This window comes from Oryctolagus cuniculus, chromosome 2, assembly GCF_964237555.1.
Source record: "Oryctolagus cuniculus chromosome 2, mOryCun1.1, whole genome shotgun sequence".
In the NCBI taxonomy this organism is placed as follows: Eukaryota; Metazoa; Chordata; class Mammalia; order Lagomorpha; family Leporidae; genus Oryctolagus; species Oryctolagus cuniculus.
This window is the reverse complement of record NC_091433.1, coordinates 23,060,436-23,077,719: the sequence shown is the minus strand read 5'-3', so window position 1 is coordinate 23,077,719 and position 17,284 is coordinate 23,060,436. Positions and strand designations below refer to the sequence as shown.

The window sequence follows — 17,284 nt, the reverse complement described above, 5'->3', positions numbered from 1 at the left end:
TGCATTATGTAACCATACCTTAAAGCACTAGAATGGCTCATCTTACATAGCAGAGTGGTGACAACACAAACTTTTTCCCTTTTGCACTAGAAGGCAGCTTTTGGCTCCTTATTATGTGAGAGTTCTTCAAACATAGGAAAATTACTTATATGCTGGGAAGCTAAAAATGAAACCTATATATTAATACAGTAATAATAATAACTAATGCAATTTTTACCAAGACTTAGAGTTTTATAAATTTTAATATATTTTATTTGGATTAACTCTATGAAGTTTGCAGTTTTACTATCATTTGTTGTTTTCCAGTTGAAATTGAGACACATAAATGTAAAAATGTTTACGGGCATTTTGAAATTAAAGAACAGGATTTAAAATAAGGTATAGCCTTTGGAGAACATCTTGTAAAACACTACTATATTGAGCTCCTTTCCAAACAGAGTTCTTTTCATTCAACTCAGCTCTTCCAAATGGATCATATTCATATACAGAAATGCATTTTCTGCTAGACATAGTCACCAAAAATAGATCAGTTTAACACTCTATTATTTTACTATCCACTGCAGAATTGTGTTAGAGGATAGTGAAGGGATTCGGAAGCAAAAGTATGTACAAAGTAGCCTGTGCTCTCAAGAAGCTTACAATGCAATGGATTTATGCTAAATGAATGAACAAAATAATTCAAATGAGAGCTTTCTTCTTCAAAATTTTATATTGTGGAACAGTGTCCTCACAATAAATATCCTTTCAACCGCAATATTTAAACAATAAAAGTGTTGATTCAAGCATGGGGTTTAAAATTTACAGCTATTGTACTTTTTACTCTCCCTGGTCCCATGAGACAATTTCCAAAGCAATTATAAGGTAACACTGAACTCCCAACTTCCAATTTGAAAATTGAGATTATGATAAATTCAAGGGGGAGAAATATAAACAAAGATTGTATTGGGCTTTCTGGAATATGATTAGCATTCATTTTAGGGCACGCAAAAGTCATAGGAGAGTGTGAATGATGGAGACAGAGTTAGAATAAAGACTGTACAGGAGACAGTGTTAATCTTGACTTTTCTGAACACAGATTATGTATACAGGTGCACTGGAAAATAAATTCATCTAAGAATCCTGACTCAAAGGTATAGATAGTGAATTGTCTACATGAAGCTTTTATATTGAACTAGGCAGTATCAAGGGGGCCTGTGCTGTGGTACAGGAGCCTAAGCCTCTGCTTGCAGCCCCGGCATCCCACATGGGTGCTGGTTTGTGTCCCGACTGCTCTTCTGATCCAGCTTGCTGCTTATGGCCTGGGAAAGCAGTAGAAGATGAGCCGAGTGTTTGAGCCCCTGTACCCGCTTAGGAGACCTGGAAAAGCTCCTGGCTCCTGGCTTCGAATCAGCTCAGCTCAGGCCATTGCAGCTATTTGAGGAGTGAGCCAGCTGGTGGAAGACCTTTCTCTCTGTCTCTCCCTCTCTTTGTCTGTAACTCTACCTCTCAAATAAGTAAATAAAATCTTTGAAAAAAAAAAAAAAAACAACTGAGAAACATCAGATAATCATTAAGTCTGTTGATCAGAGTGAGATGTAATCAGACGTGTGTTTAGGAAAGTAATTTTTTTCTAGGTTAGGACAGTTTCAGATGTTAACAAAGGAGAAACAGAGTCTGGATAGAAGACTATCAGAATACTGATAATACTGAATTTTAAATTAGCAAGTCATCTGAAAATCTAATAATTTTATTTTTTAAAAAATATACTCATTTGTTAGAGCAAATACTACAATAGGGGCTAATTTTAAGAAATATTGTATGTGGTTGGCCAAAAGACCAAAGTGTAGCCCTCTCATACATATGAAAACAGTAAAAATGAACAAATGTATGATCCTGAATGGGTGAAGAATCTGTTGTGATCAAATCTCACAATATGGAGTAATATGAGAAGTTGATGTAATTGTTTTTGCAATGTTGAAGAAATTAATGCATTATTACTACAATTAGCAGAAATTTAGAAAATGAAAAAAAGGGACTGTCATTGTGACATAGAGGATAGAGCTCCTGCCTGCCACTCTGCATCCCATATGGGAGTCTGTTAGAGTCCTGGCTGCTTCACTTCTGATTCAGCTCTCTGCCAATGACTTGGGAAAAGCAGCAGAGGATGGCTCAAGTGTTTGGACCTCTGCCACCCACGACGGGAGACCTGGAAGAAGTTCCTGACTTCTGACTTTAGCCTGACCATTGAAGCCATCTGGGGAAAAAAGGATCTCTCTCTCTCTCGCTTTCTCTCTCTCTCCTTCTCTCCCTCTAGAAACTAGAAATCTAAAGTTTTAGAAATAGATATGTCATGTTAACATTCATGAAAAACAAAGTAAAACAAAAATAAGCCATCATGTACTTTTTTTAGGCAAAAGGAAGATAAGTCACATAAAACTTATATGAGTTAATATACTGAATATTTATTAATACAACATAATAGAAAATAACACTAATAAATTACTTTATTTCTTGCACTATCTCATAGTTCTACTCATGTTTTTGTTGATGTTCACATTAACTGTAAAGGGAAAGGAAATATAATACTATTTTTGTAAGTTTTTAATCAGGAAAAGATATACCCACAGGTAGTCATTTGCAGCATCAAAGTTATCAAGATTAAAATGAGAAAAAAGAATTGTGGATCATTTAAAGAAAAAAGTAAAATGGATGAGTGCTGTGTCAATTTTTTTCCTCCCAAAGTAACTTTTGACAAGGTCACAAATCAATGGACAGGGCTTACACTTTGGTCTTTTGGTCTACCATATACAATATTTCTTAAAATTAACCCCTATTGTATTTGCTCTAACAAATAAATATATTTTTTTAAAAATAAAATTATTAGATTTTCAGATGCCTTGCTAATTTAAAAACTATAGGTAGCCTAGGTTGATCAGGATAGATATTTAAAATATAATGATAATTTAAAAATTTATGGCATCTCCCATCTCTCCATTGTCACAGGGAATTGAACGTTGAGTAGATATCTAGTAGCAAGCAATTACAAATTACTAATGATATGAAACACATTTGCATAAATAGTGTAATAAATATTACAAGGTACTATTGGATTGAAGGGGAAATGAATGAAAACTTTATCCTGATGAAATTGACATGAAAAGCATCTGAGACAAGGAAGAATTTCATGATGGCGTTGAGGGAAAATCTATTTAAATAGGAAGGGTCAGGATAGAAGATGTGTAGGCCATTCTGGAATAGATTTGCTCAAGTGAATTTCAGAGATTTAAGATTTCACTAAGACAATTCAAAAAAATAATGTCTAGCCAATATAATTGAACATGGAGTCTTGAGAAAAGTGCATAGTGTAAGCTTTCAGAAAAATGAAATAATTAATAGCTATTGACATATGCGAGCACATTCAGTCACATCAAATAAGTAGGAATATCTGTTTGGAATAAAAAATAATCAATTTACATAGTATGGTAAAGTATGGTATAAGCTGGTAAAAATTAAATTGTGTAGCAACAAAATATGCTAACCAAAATAAACAGTTATATTATAGACTTGAAGCATAACTTAGGTAAAATCATTTCAGATGTGACATTTTGTGCAGTAAATGAAAGGTATTTATCAGACATTACTGAAGTCTAACTTTAACAGGCACATTGTAAAGCACATAGACATTTATATTTTCTTAACCAAAAAACAAAGACACATCTTTTTGAAAAATTGAGCACAAATCAAAAACATTGGTAGCTGTATATATTTTGACAATTCTGAGAATCTGGAAGTGTTTTAGAAACTTACGTAACTATTTACCAGGTATTCTGCTGATGTATCTTTGAAGATTTTTAAACAGGGGGTAAATTACATTTCATGCAAATTTTTATATACATTGTAAAATTGTACTCAGTTTCATAGAACTGGATTACAGTTTTGCTTTGTGTGTGTGTGTGTGTGTGTGTGTGTGTTTAGAGAATGAGGGGTAGGTGTTGTGATGTGATGTAGCAGGTTAAGCCACTGCTTGGGACATCCATGACATCGAAGAGGCTGAGTTATAGTCATTCCTCTGTTTCTGATCCAGCTTTCTGCTAATGTGCCTCGGGAGCAATATATGATGGTTCAACACTTGGTTTCCTGCCACTCACATGAGATCTCTAGCTGGAGTTCCTGGTTCCTGCATTTGACCTGGCCCAGCACTGGTCATCATGGACATTTGGAGAGTGAACCAGCAGATGGCAGATCTCTCTCTCTCCTTTTTCTCTCTTGCTCTTGCTCTCGCTCTCATATCCCCCATCACCCAGCCTTTCAAATATATGAGTAAGAATTATGTGGGAATCACAATGTATTAGTAACACATGAAGATGTGTTTTGTCCTTGGAATCATCTGGATCCAACATTCCCACAGGCTTGAGGATCCTGTTTCAGTTCTGAAGGAAGGAAAGGGTGTTTTATCACAACAGTCAGTAAAACCCACTCCCTGCACAGCATGGATCCACTTGTTTCATAGAACAAACGCTGGGAAAGCCTCTTCTAGGATTCTAATGTTATCTTGAGATTTCAACTAGTACTTATCATCTATCTCATTGTTACATGAAAATCATCCAGTGAGGGGATATTGCACAGTGATATTACTCATCATGATCATGTAATTTAGTAAACATACTTACCCCAAACTCTTGTAGACCTTCTTCAAATGTAATTCAGTATAACACACAAAATTATTACTTGCTTTCAATAAGAAGTATCTGGATATATTACAGAGAGCAAATATCTGTATAAAAATGACTGCTTCATAAATAAGGGTGCAACACAGAATAGAGGATTCTCAAACTTTAACTTTCATTGTAAATATGTCATGTATTTCTTTATTTGGATTTCAAATTTAAGTAGACATTCTGTATTTTTCTTTTCTAAGTCTGGTAACTTCCAAAAATAATGAAAATAGATTTTATTTTCACATTCTTTCTAAACTTGGCTACCTCAAACTCAGTGTTATAGACATATTAGGTCAGATAATTCCTTTTCATGGAAGCTTCTCTATGCGTTTTAGGGCATTGAGCAATATTTGTGAACTCTATCCACTAAAGCCCAGGAGCATCTCCCTGGCTGTGATGATCAAAATTGTTCCCAGACATTGCTTAATGTCCCCAGGGAGCAAAGTGGCTCTGGATAAGATCCACTGATTTGGATAGAAGCAATAAATATAAAACAAATTGAATTTTCAGGTTTATTTCTTCTAAATCTCTCTTTTAGTTAGATAATTGCAGTAAACAAACAAAAACTACAAACTACACATGTGGAGCAGTTTAGATTATTTGCACTTTATTCAGTGTGCAACAGAAGTTTCTAGCTAATCTATTTGCTGATACATTTGATTGCTTAAATCCAAACCATGAAAAAGCCTTCTGTTGAAAGATTCTGCTTCGAAAACTACTGACTCAACATTTACTACCATAGCAGTCCTAATTCCACACACTTACATTTAAGACACAGATACAGAAAATGCATGCTCTATATACTTCTACTTGGACATGTGGTCTACTGAGACAGTAATAGCTCAACTGCTTTGTTTCTAGCCATGTTAAACTTCTGTTCTAAGCCAAAGTACAATTTAAGATGAGATGATAAACATAACAAGAATACCTGCTGAGTTTATTGCCATGAAAACCTGGTACAAGATAAGGAGAAATGACAGAGGCAAAGAAATTCATTGCTTTTCACCTGACTATCTAAAAAGAGCATACAATTTTCAGGAAGAGTTCTGTTCTCCTCCTTCCTCTATCTCCCCTAACCTAGAATGACAACAGGTTCGTAATAGGAGTTCCTTAACATGTTTTCTACAAATGAATGAAAGAATGATACAATTATGAACATTAAAAATAGAACTGACATAGTCATATACAATATTGATTAAGCAAACTGTTCAATTATAGGTAACACATTGTTTGGAAGAGAACATTACCGTGCATACAAGTTTGTTTTGATTAAAAGAGACGTAAAAAATCTTAACAGTAATATTCTTAAGAGAGTAAGTGTTTATTAGAATTAATATCACTCATTAGGAAACACTACAGATTATGATTTCAAGGAACAAAAAAGTTTCTAAGTTATTTTTTAACTCTTAAATATGTATATATGACTAGATAAGACATCAAATATCACATTAATTTATTCACTGATGACTAACTTCTGTATAAAGATGAGAGAGTCAGAAATAAGGAAGAGAGACAGAGAAGAGAACCAAAGAGAGAAGGAAGGGAGAGAGAATTTAAGAGTAAAGTTATTTGATGGGGGGCAAATTACATAACACATGGCCATATTTTTATTTTAAAATTCCTGGATAGGGAGCAAGCATTTGATATAGTGGGAAGCCAACATCCTATATATCAGTATCTGACTTTGACACCAGCCCAACTACAATTTTAGTTTCTTAATAATGCACACCTTGGGCTGCAGCAGATATCTCAAGTAGTTTGGTGGCTAACACCCATGCGGAAGATCAGGATGGAGTTCCTGGTCCTTGTTTTTGGCCTGTCCTAGCCCTGGATGTTGTTGGCAATTCAGAAGTGAACCAGTGAATTGGAGCGCTCTCTCTCTCTCTTGCCTTGTAATATAAATAAATAAACAAACAAACAAACTTTAAAAATTTAAATGTCTTGACAGAGGTCTAAGTATATTATTATTATCCTAAATTTGAGTGGGTTTTGCAGTATCTGCAAATTTTGAATCATAAGGAAATTAACCAAATGCAAGGAATTTCTCAAATACTAATGAAAACAGTTTTATCATTCAGAAAACATCTGTTAAGGTAAGATTAATTGGAAAAAGAATAGTGATAAACATTTATGAAATATTTATTCATATTTTATTATCAAGAAGCAACAACCCTTTAGAAATGTTACGTATATAATTATGTTTTCTTGGTATTCAGAATTCAACACAGCCAAAGGAAAAAAAAAAACAAATGTTCACAAATTAAAAATCCTAGCCGCTATTCCATTTTCTTTTTTGTGTCTAAAGTAGAACAGGCATTATACATTATAAATAGCAAAAGAGAGAATATCTTCACCTCCAAACTGTAGAGGGGTGTGTGTATGCTTGCGTGTGTGTGGATGTGCACTTCCGCCAGAAAAAGATTACCAATATATGATAAAAACAGTATGGTGTGAAGTCAGGCAAATCTCATAATGGTGCCATCTTAGTTCTTAAACTTTGTCTTTTATCCTCATGTGTAAAATGGTAATACCGATGACTTACGAGATAAAATATGACATATTAATTAGATTTTAGGTGCAGTGTAACCCACTGCACCCTTACCATGTTGGACACATATTAAATGACAGGAACTTACTGTGAAGCACATGGTTTCTCCAAAAACTTGCTATAGAAATGATATTTGGGCTTTAAGAAATACTTTCCACTATTATGTAGATTCTTAAGCTTGATATATTTCTGTGTTTCTTGAGTTCTTGATAGTATAGTAACACAGAAACTTCTAGAAATATACAATAGAATGATGTTACAGCCTTTAGAACCCTACATCAGTTTAGGTCAATTCATTCAGTTCAAGTCAATAGTGATTTATTGAGCAAGGGATAAGTGCCAAAAACCATTCAGGCCTATATAGATAAAAATAACAAAAATTCCATTGAAATCACAGTCCTGAAGGTGAGACAGACTAAATTAATCATTTCATATCCATATTCAGATCAATATACCTCTTCTTTTATCGCTTACTCTGTAGGCTATAAACCTATAGTCTTTGGCTCTAACTGGCAGTCCTACACTACACCTTTGCGTGTGAGTATATTTATTTTTGTTCTGTTTATTTAATAATTGAGTGGTCATCTTCCACTGAGATGAACTTCAGCTCTATGCCTAGATGCATCTGAATTAGTTCTCTGGGTAGCCTTGGGTCAATCAAGTTCTCTTCCTCCCTGCAGTTCTCATAAATAACTACAGAGTGTTCTGGGGATGCAACAACATCCTGAGATAAGGAAGGACTGCTAAGGACAGCTAAGGCTCTGCTCTAGTCCCCTGAGAAATAGGATGTCTTCTGATGCTCTAGCCTAGTGATTCCTTGCACCCAAGAATATAAGACCCAATGCAGGGCTGGGCATTTGGCTCAGCAGTTAAGGTCTGACTTGGGATGTTTGCATCTCACATTGGAGAACTCCACCTCCAACCCAGCTTTCTTTTGGTGCACACTATGGGAGAATGCAGGTGATGACTTAAGTCCTTGGTTCACTATAGGAAACTCCGATTGAGTTTTTGACTCCTGGCTTTGGTTTGTCTCAGCCTCGGTTGTTGTAGGCGTTTGAGAAGACGTCACTTATCTCTTCATTCGCATTTCAAATAAGTAAAAAATATCTAAAGCCAAGGGCAGCTGCTTTCTCTTGTCCCTCAGATGCAATGCCAGTGGATCACAGGCAGTGAATCTCAGCCTTCTGCTATTGCCCACTATCCTGTAACTGGTAAACCTGCTCCATGTAACCTGTGTGAGTTCCCCAGGCTCAATCTGGCTACCCAGGCACAGGGAACCTACCTCACTGTAGAGCATCTAATAATACCAGAGGCAACTTTTATTTCTTAAATAGTTTTAAAATATTTATTTATATGAAAGTCAGAATTACAGAGAGAGGGGGAGAGACAGAGAGATCTTCTATCTGCAGATTCACTCCCCAAATGACTACAACACCCAGGAGTGTGCCAGGCTGAAGCTAGGAGGCAGCAGCTTCTTCTTCTGGGTCTCCCAAGTGGGTATAGGGGCCATCCTCTCCTGTTTTCCCAAGCCATAGCAGAAAGCTAGATGGGAATTGGACCAGCGGGACTTGAACCAGTGCCTGTATGGGCTGTAACCCACTGCACCCCAGCGTCAGTCCCAGAGACAGCTTTTAAACATGTTATTTCCCAATCATCAACAAATGCATTAATTTAGTAAACTAGTCTTTCATGGGTACTCAGACATTCTCTCTTTTTTTATTTTTATTTATTTTTTGACAGGTAGAGTGGACAGTGAGAAAGAGAGAGACAGAGAGAAAGGTCTTCCTTTTCGGTTGGTTCACCCTCCAATGGCCGCTGTGGCCGGCGCACTGCGCTGATCCGAAGCCAGGAGCCAGGTGCTTCTCCTGGTCTCCCATGTGGGTGCAGGGCCCAAGCACTTGGGCCATCCTCCACTGCACTCCCTGGCCACAGCAGAGAGCTGGACAAGAAGAGGAACGACTGGGACAGAATCCAGCGCCCCGACCGGGACTAGAACCCGAGGTGCCGGCGCCGCAGACAGAGTATTAGCCTTTTGAGCCATGGCGCAGTCCGAGTACTCAGACATTCTAATAAAAGTTTGGATATACAATCAAAGCAGGTATGTCTGCACAATTTCAGCTTTCAGACTCTTCCAGATCTATAGTATACATACAGCATATCAACATCCAGTTAGAAGCATGAATTATCATTGTGCATGTTCTTTTATATTCACCCAAAGTAATAAAAATATTACTTTCCTTCTCACAACTCAAAATTTTAGTAAAAGAATAAAACAATATTTGCATAGACTGGACATCTTTGTAAACTTCTCATGAGAAAGAATCTATGCAAAAGTATCTATTGTTCATTTATGTTTATTAGGTTCTTTGCCGAGTACCGGTGATAAAGACATCAAAGACCTTGTCCTTGGCTCAAGCTAATCTCACTCTAGAGACATAAACCATTTGTTAAAAATGAAAATAAGATAAACCTCTCAGTTTGATGCTACTGTCAATTCTGTCACATATCCCTAGCATAAATATTCTTTCATAACCCCCAACTATTAAGACTGGTTATGAAGATATTTCTAGACATGAAAATAAATAAGTGCAATAAAATGTTAGAAAACTCTACAATTTTCAGGAGGATCACAAGGAGAAGTTTGAAATATTTAATCTTGCATAAAGAAGGTGTTCGACACAGCTAAACTAAATAGGTAGACCTGTGAAACACATTTTGAAAAGTGAGAAAAATATTGTAGCCTGTTTTCCACGTTATTAGTGGGGAAAAGAGGCAGGTTTTTCAAAAGTCAGATTTATGTTATCCAAAGGGGGGGAAAAAGGTGAGAAAATGTGACACTTTCCTAGGATCGTGAGTGATTTCTCACAAGTAGAAAGTAGTTTGTAAAAAGGTGGAAGAAAGACAAACTTTGTAAACAGAAAAGCAAACACAAATGAGCACACAAAACCATACACACATGTACACACTTGCATCTTTAGGACAGGTTGAAAAGGGTGTGCTTTTTCTCATGGGTGACACCGCATTGCTTGGAACTGGCACTAAAGCAGTTGTGAGTTTGAAAGACTTCCATGGCAGCAGTGTGAAAGCTGCACTAGAGGAATGAAAACTGCAAAGCAGAATAGAAAATGGTGATTGAAAGGGTCCTTATGAAGCAGACCACAGGAATATCAATGAAGAAAAACCCAAACTTTCAGAAATTCTATGAGATTTGCTCATAGACAAACATAGTAATAAAAAAAAATGTTTCTTTAGATGGAAAAGTACACTGGATAGTTTTCTACCAGGTTTGATATCCACTTGACATATAGAATCCATAGAATCCAGTTTTCAGAATTTTTACTTTTGCTGCTGTAAAGAGAGAATATAAAAACCTTTGCGCAATATTCATTTGAACTAGACTTTGCCAGTTAAACATCTCAGTTGAGAAGTCATATTGTAGTATATTATTAGCCACGGCCTTCTAAACAAAAGGTTGAATATTTTATTTTTGAGTTGTCATATAACAACAAAAAATTTTACGTAACTGCCAACTTGTTTATAGAAAGCTGAGGCTTAAAGCTACCTGCTGAAACAAAGGCTAATGATTATGTAAATTTATTTGAATATGAATTATGCTTACTTATCAAGATTCATACTTGGAATGTAATTTTTATCCATAAGTTAGTAGAATTCTCTAGGCTATGTTTCTTGCTATATTTGGAGTGTTCCTGAGATAAATACAAACTTAGCATAAAGATAATGATTCCAAATAGTAAGTGGAGGAGAACAAAATATGCTTAAATAGGAGGAAAAAATGGCCAATTTTTAGCAAATTTTGACATTTAAAAGGTATAGTGATGGTTGGACATGTTTAAGGCTGTTGATTAAGAGTCAGTTTTAGAGTGACCACAGGGGACAGCACTGTGATGCAGTGTTTTAGCTGCCACTTGCCACACAGAGCACAGTTCAAGTCCTAGCTAATCTGCTTTGGGATCCAGCTCCATACTAATGTACCAGGTAAGATAGCAGAAGAGAGCTTAAGTATTGGACTCCTTCCATTCACATGGGAAACCTGAATGGAGTTCTTGGCTCCTGGGTTCAGCCTGGCCAAATTCAGCTTTCGTGGTCATTTGGAGTGAACCAGCAGATGGAAGATATTCATTCTTTCTCTCTCTCTCTCTCTCCCCCCACTTCTTTCAAATAAATAAATAAATCTCTTGTTAATAGAACTCTTGAAAAATCTTAAAACCATTTCTAATTTGGGATTGGTATATAATAATATGTCTATACTATATACATGGAACTTGATCTGGTTATTAAAAAGTATATTTTAATAAAATGTCTGACCATAAAATATTGTAGGTTTATATGATACAGGAAAATAAAAATAATAGTGGCCCCTTTTTCCACAGCCATTGCCATGCTCAGTTGTTAACTATTTAACTTATGGATTAAAGGAATTTTCTTCCTCTACCACTGTTTATACACATCTATGTCTATCCATCTACATATATATAGGTAGATAGAAAGATATATTTAATATTTCAGGGTCATTTCTTAAACTTTTTCAATGCCATCTCTCCCATCAATGTTGGAAGTCACTGCTTCTTTTACTCTTCATTACCAGGTACCTTTCTTCTCTCGTGTTACAAGGGCATTTTGCAGTGAATAATATTTCTTTTATTATTGTACCCTCTGGTTGACACTGTCAATTCAGTATACAGAATCAGAAAAAAATTTCAAGTTTGGAGTAGAAATTTTCTATTTAATTATCTTATTGTTGCCATAAACCTATCTATGTCATAAACTCTCTCAAGTAATTATTTGCTCTTTTATTTAACCTCTTATAGAAGAGAAATGAACTAATAATAGTAGTCCTGGTTTCATCCTCAAGTTGGTTGATTGTCCCTCAGGAACCTGTTAGAAAGTCTCCTTTGTATAGACAGGAAATGGTCCATCCTGTCTCTCACATACTGTCCTTATCTGCTCAGGCTGCCATAACAAAATGCCAGGCTGAGCTGCTTCAAACACAGAACTGTATTTTCTTTCAGTTGTAGAAGCTGAATGGACAAGGCCAAGGTACTGGGAATGGTAGGATTCACTGGAGGCTGTTTTCCTGGTTTGTAGGTAGCCACCATCTCACATGACTTCTTTGTGGGGGGCGGGGAGTAGGGACAGGTCTCTGGTGTCTCTTTTTATAAGGATACATCTATCAGATCACAGACTTATAACCTTATTTAAGTTTAATTACTTCCTTATTCAACATACATCGACACTGAGGTTTAAGACTTCAACATGAATTTTGGGAGCATCCATTTAGTTCATAACATCTGTCAGCTTGACCCATTGGGGTATATGTAAAAGTCTCTTTCAAATACATTATAAAACTACGTTAATTATTTGAAATATCTTCTCAGAAATTCTTTGGCTCTTCCACACCTTGAAGTAGTTTAACTGTTTTTACTACAACAGCTCATTGACCATTCTCTTCAGGATCAACTATTGACTTCCAAGTTTCTTTTCTACTCAACGGGCAGTGGAAAGGGCTGAACTGCTTCTCTAGGTGCTCCTCAGTCCATACTGAAGGTAAGCAAGTACAACAGAACACAAGTTAATGAATTACCTCCAGATAAGGGTTAAAAAATAAAAAATTTTTATAGAATCTAATCTAAAAGAAGTCTCCCCTGTACTGTCTGTAAGATTAAGGTGTCATGCCTTTGGAATATTGATGAGGATGGGATGAGAGCATTCACTCTAAGAAACTGTTTTCTCCCTTCCTAAAGTTGGTGGCTGGCAGTCTGGCATCGTGGTTTACATCCCGGACATTAAACCTGGGCTATAAATATACCTAATGGGGTTTTCAATAGTTTTGTTTATCTCCCAGAGGACAGAAGAAACCTGCTGCTTAGAAATGTCAGATCTTAAGCCTTGTTTCTGTGAGTTGTTTTTATTTATGTTCCATCTTGCATTTCTCTGAAGCACACACAAAAGTCAACTTCAAAGAGCTATTTGTCATATTTGAAATTCTTAAGTAGTTAAGCTTTAGTTTGAAGAACCACCTGGAAAATTATAGAGAGGCAGTACATCCAGCATATTAACCCATGATATAAAAATCTAATATTTTCTGTATCACAGTGCTGTACTCCAGAAAGCCAAGTAAACCTGGGATTATATAACATTATTAACTCAATATTACATTATGTAAAACCATAAAATAGTACTTTATTCATGTTCTAATGTAAAGTAGATTTTGTATATGTTTATCATTATATTATTTTTAATGATCACAAATGATTTTTGATGTATCATAACTTTCCATAAGTAGACAATCTGGGTAATTAATAACATTGATAATAAATTGCAAGCAATAACAAATGAGCTTTGTTCATGAATTACCAAAGCTGTATTTTTTGTTTTGTTTTGATCTGATGCCCTCATTTGTATTCTTAGATTACAATAAACATCATAATATCACTGATTCTTCCATTTTGCAAGAGTTGTTTAGCTTAGACAGAAGTATAGAATATTATAGTCCTAAACACCCAGAAGTAAACCTCTCAAATATATAAGTTTGCAGTAGTGCCTTAGAAAAAGAGGTCATGTAACTTGTGAGTAGCAAGCCAAGACATGAACCTAGCATTTGTATCTCTTAGTACTATAACCTGCCCTGGCCCCTAGTCCCTAATTTCTCATCCCTTTCATGCCAGGCTACTTGCTTTTCTTTTTTTTCCATGATCACTTACTTCCTTTTTCAGATATTATAAAAAATTTTAATTTTATTGTCTGTTATATAATTTAAGTTCAACAGGGCAGAGCCTTTTGTATGTTTATTTATGGATATATTTCAATTACCTACTAAGAGCTCATTTAATGCATTTTAAAATTTTTGTTTACTTAATAATAATAATAGTGCCTAAAATATTCAAAGTTGTAAGGACATTCTTTTTACAAATCACATATTTTATTTAGTGCTTGCTGAGTTCCAAACACTATCCTAAACACTAGGTTTAAACTAGTAAATAAACCCAGCATGCACTCCTTCTTCATGGTATTTCCAAGGTAGTGGGAAGCCTGAATACTATGCAAGTAAACAAAACAATTAATATGTAATTGAAAATAATAATTTGTGAAAGGAAGGCAAATAGCAACATTAGAATATTCAGAGTGAGAACTCAGGAATGGCAAAGAATTGAAGCAAGAAGACAAGACCAAAGCCAAGGAGGATGCCTGGAGGCCTCTGGGGCTTCACACTGTCAAGCTTCATTCCTGACTCTGTGTTAAGCTTCGCCTACACTTGCAAACAAATTATTATATTTAACACATGAGAATTTAAGGTTGAGTACACTATTAAGTAATTTAATGACAAGGAAGTAGAAAGGGGGCAACGGAGTTCAGCCCATTGTGAAGGTGCCTCTTTCCTCTTTCTTTTCTGCCATCTCGAGATTTCTCTCTGAGCTTTTACACACATGACCTCCCTATAAACTGAGTAGCAGATTTACATATCACCATAACTCCCATCAGTTACTTAGTGTTTTCAATCTCCTCATGACAAGACTTTTTCTTAATTCCCTGTTGTCTCATTCACTTCATTATCATTTAAAAGCACGGAAGTGGTTTACTGCATACAACTAACACTCAAGGTGAATCCAGACACTTCATATGGTGTTTCTTTCAATGTACTCCTAGGATAAAATTGGACATGTTTTATATTTATTTAAGGGGTAAGGATAGCAGCTTACTTTATTTATTAAGAAATGTCATTGTGAGATAATTTTCTGCATATAATTTATATTAACAATAGTATTTATAATTTTAATTGAATATTTGAAAGGATGAATAGACACTATAATGTTTCTGTATAAGCGAGGATACACAGATTCAGTGTAATTGCTTGTGATGACAGCATTCCATATCAGAGTGCTATTTTGAGTTCTGGCTACTCTGTTTTCAATACATCCTACTGCTAATGTACCTGAGAAGGCAATGGAATAAGGACCAAGTACTTGGGCCCCTTTCACCCACCTGGGAGATGCAGATGGAGGTTCTGGCTAGTGGATTTGGCCTGGCCCAGCTCAAGCCATTGCAGCCATTTGGGGAATGAATCAGCTGAAGGATTTATCTCACTGTGCCAAAACACTGACTTCCAAAAATATGTTATAGACTTCGGCATTTCCATGAGGCTGAGAAAGAATAAACTTCACGTCTTTGTTTTATGAAAATAAAATACAACTCTTGTGCCTTCATTCCTTTTTCTAACAGCTGTCACAGAATCTTGTTTTTACTTTACTGTTGGCTTCAGGGAAAGGAAAGCACTTTTCTCTTTGTTCTTTATATTATCCCCAACTGTACTTTAAGTTGAGTTAGCCACTTTAATTCCAGCCTCATTTTTATAGAACATCCTTTGGAAAACAGCACAAACTTGATGTTAAACACAGTCATAGTGAAAACCTATTCAATCTACAACTGCAGTAATATAATGTCATCATTAAACTTTAGTCTGGGTACTCCTATTTTCAATGGGTTCTAATATTTACCTTTTTATTTTAAATAAAAATATGGCTCCAATGGCATATCTGTATGCTGACCATAAGTTTTCCAATCTGAATCCACAGGAAATTGATTCTTTTATGCAACAGAAATTTAGTTATTTGAAATTATTTAGTAGGTCTGTAAGCTTCTGCCTCTTAAAGTTTCTCACTAACCTCTTATGAAAAGTCATTATACCCTAAGTCCTTTCTTTGATAATTAACAGCATAATTTTTTTTGAGCGTCCTCTCTAACAAAGGTGTTGTTTACCAAACATAACCCATTGAATATAGTGAAACTTATATATTTGTATGTCAAAATAGCTTTAATGCACAATGAAGTTATAGTGCTTCGTAGTTGTATTGGAACTTCACAAGCATTAATTCAAAATCAACATGTAACGTTTGTAACCCTTTCAAAAGAAACCTTTGGCTTCCAGTACTGAAAATATTAATGCAGTCAATGAAAAGACAAAAAGGGCATTTATTATTAATAAAGATATTCTTTCAAGTTCACTCATGCTGTCTCTCTCTCTCAGTGTCTGACATTTAGACGTGTGACATCATGCTTTGACATCTGTTCGAGAACTCCTGTTTCATTACAGGACAACTCTACTCCAACCTGTCACATAATCTGCAGATTGTTCATCAAAAAGAGTAAGGGATTTGGAGTCTGGTAAAACGGTCAAATTAAGCCTGAACAACTAGTGATAGCCAAGTTTTGGATGCGGTTTGTCTCCCTTTGGTAGAAACCACCCATCACCTGTTACTTGCTGGTTATAATATTGTGGATAGTGGCAATGATTGCAGGTGTGTCCTGGTCAACTGAATTTTTTTGCCATGGGTGGGGAGTAGATTGAGGAGAATGAGCAGCGTAGTTAATAGAGGTTGGATTTCTAAATACCCATGATTCCTGATGTTTTGATTGCAATACCTTAATACACTTTACAGTCATCCCTACCATCTTGTACCCTAACACAAACACACAGATGAAATCTATTCTGTCCACTTTTGAGACAAGTCACTGGGATGTTCGTGGAGTTATTCACAGTGTTAATAGCTACAAATGACCTATTAGAGATCATTTTCTCATTATCAGGAGCTGTTATATTGGTTTTCCTGAAAGTCTTCAATCTTTCCTTTCATTTGGGGTACCTAACAATTTACCTTGAATTTGTTTTTTTGCCTCAGATTTGTCAAGTTTTGTAGATACTTAATGAATATTTATTTCTTTTTCTTATTTTAGACTTTTTCTTAATTTTGGGGTTTTTGAACATTTAATATTTATTTAATACTTATATTTTACTTCTTGTTTTCTTACATCTTTGTTTTATGTTTCTTCAAACACTCTTTACTAGGGTCTAATCATTTTATGGCTTTTGATATTGACTATAAACCATAATAAATAAACACAATGTTTCTTTTACTTAACTTCAGAAAGGAGTACAGTGTTTGATGATCCCCTGTAATACTACCAACTGAAATGCTATTTTCTAGGAAAGCCAATATTTCTCAATATAAGGGATTAGCAAGAA

General features: G+C 35.4%; 1 pseudogene; it reads left to right on the top strand.

Annotated features, from left to right (window-relative positions):
* LOC108176397 (cyclin-dependent kinase 1-like) overlaps positions 1–17,284 on the top strand; it is a 196,646-nt pseudogene that overhangs the window by 61,124 nt on the left and 118,238 nt on the right.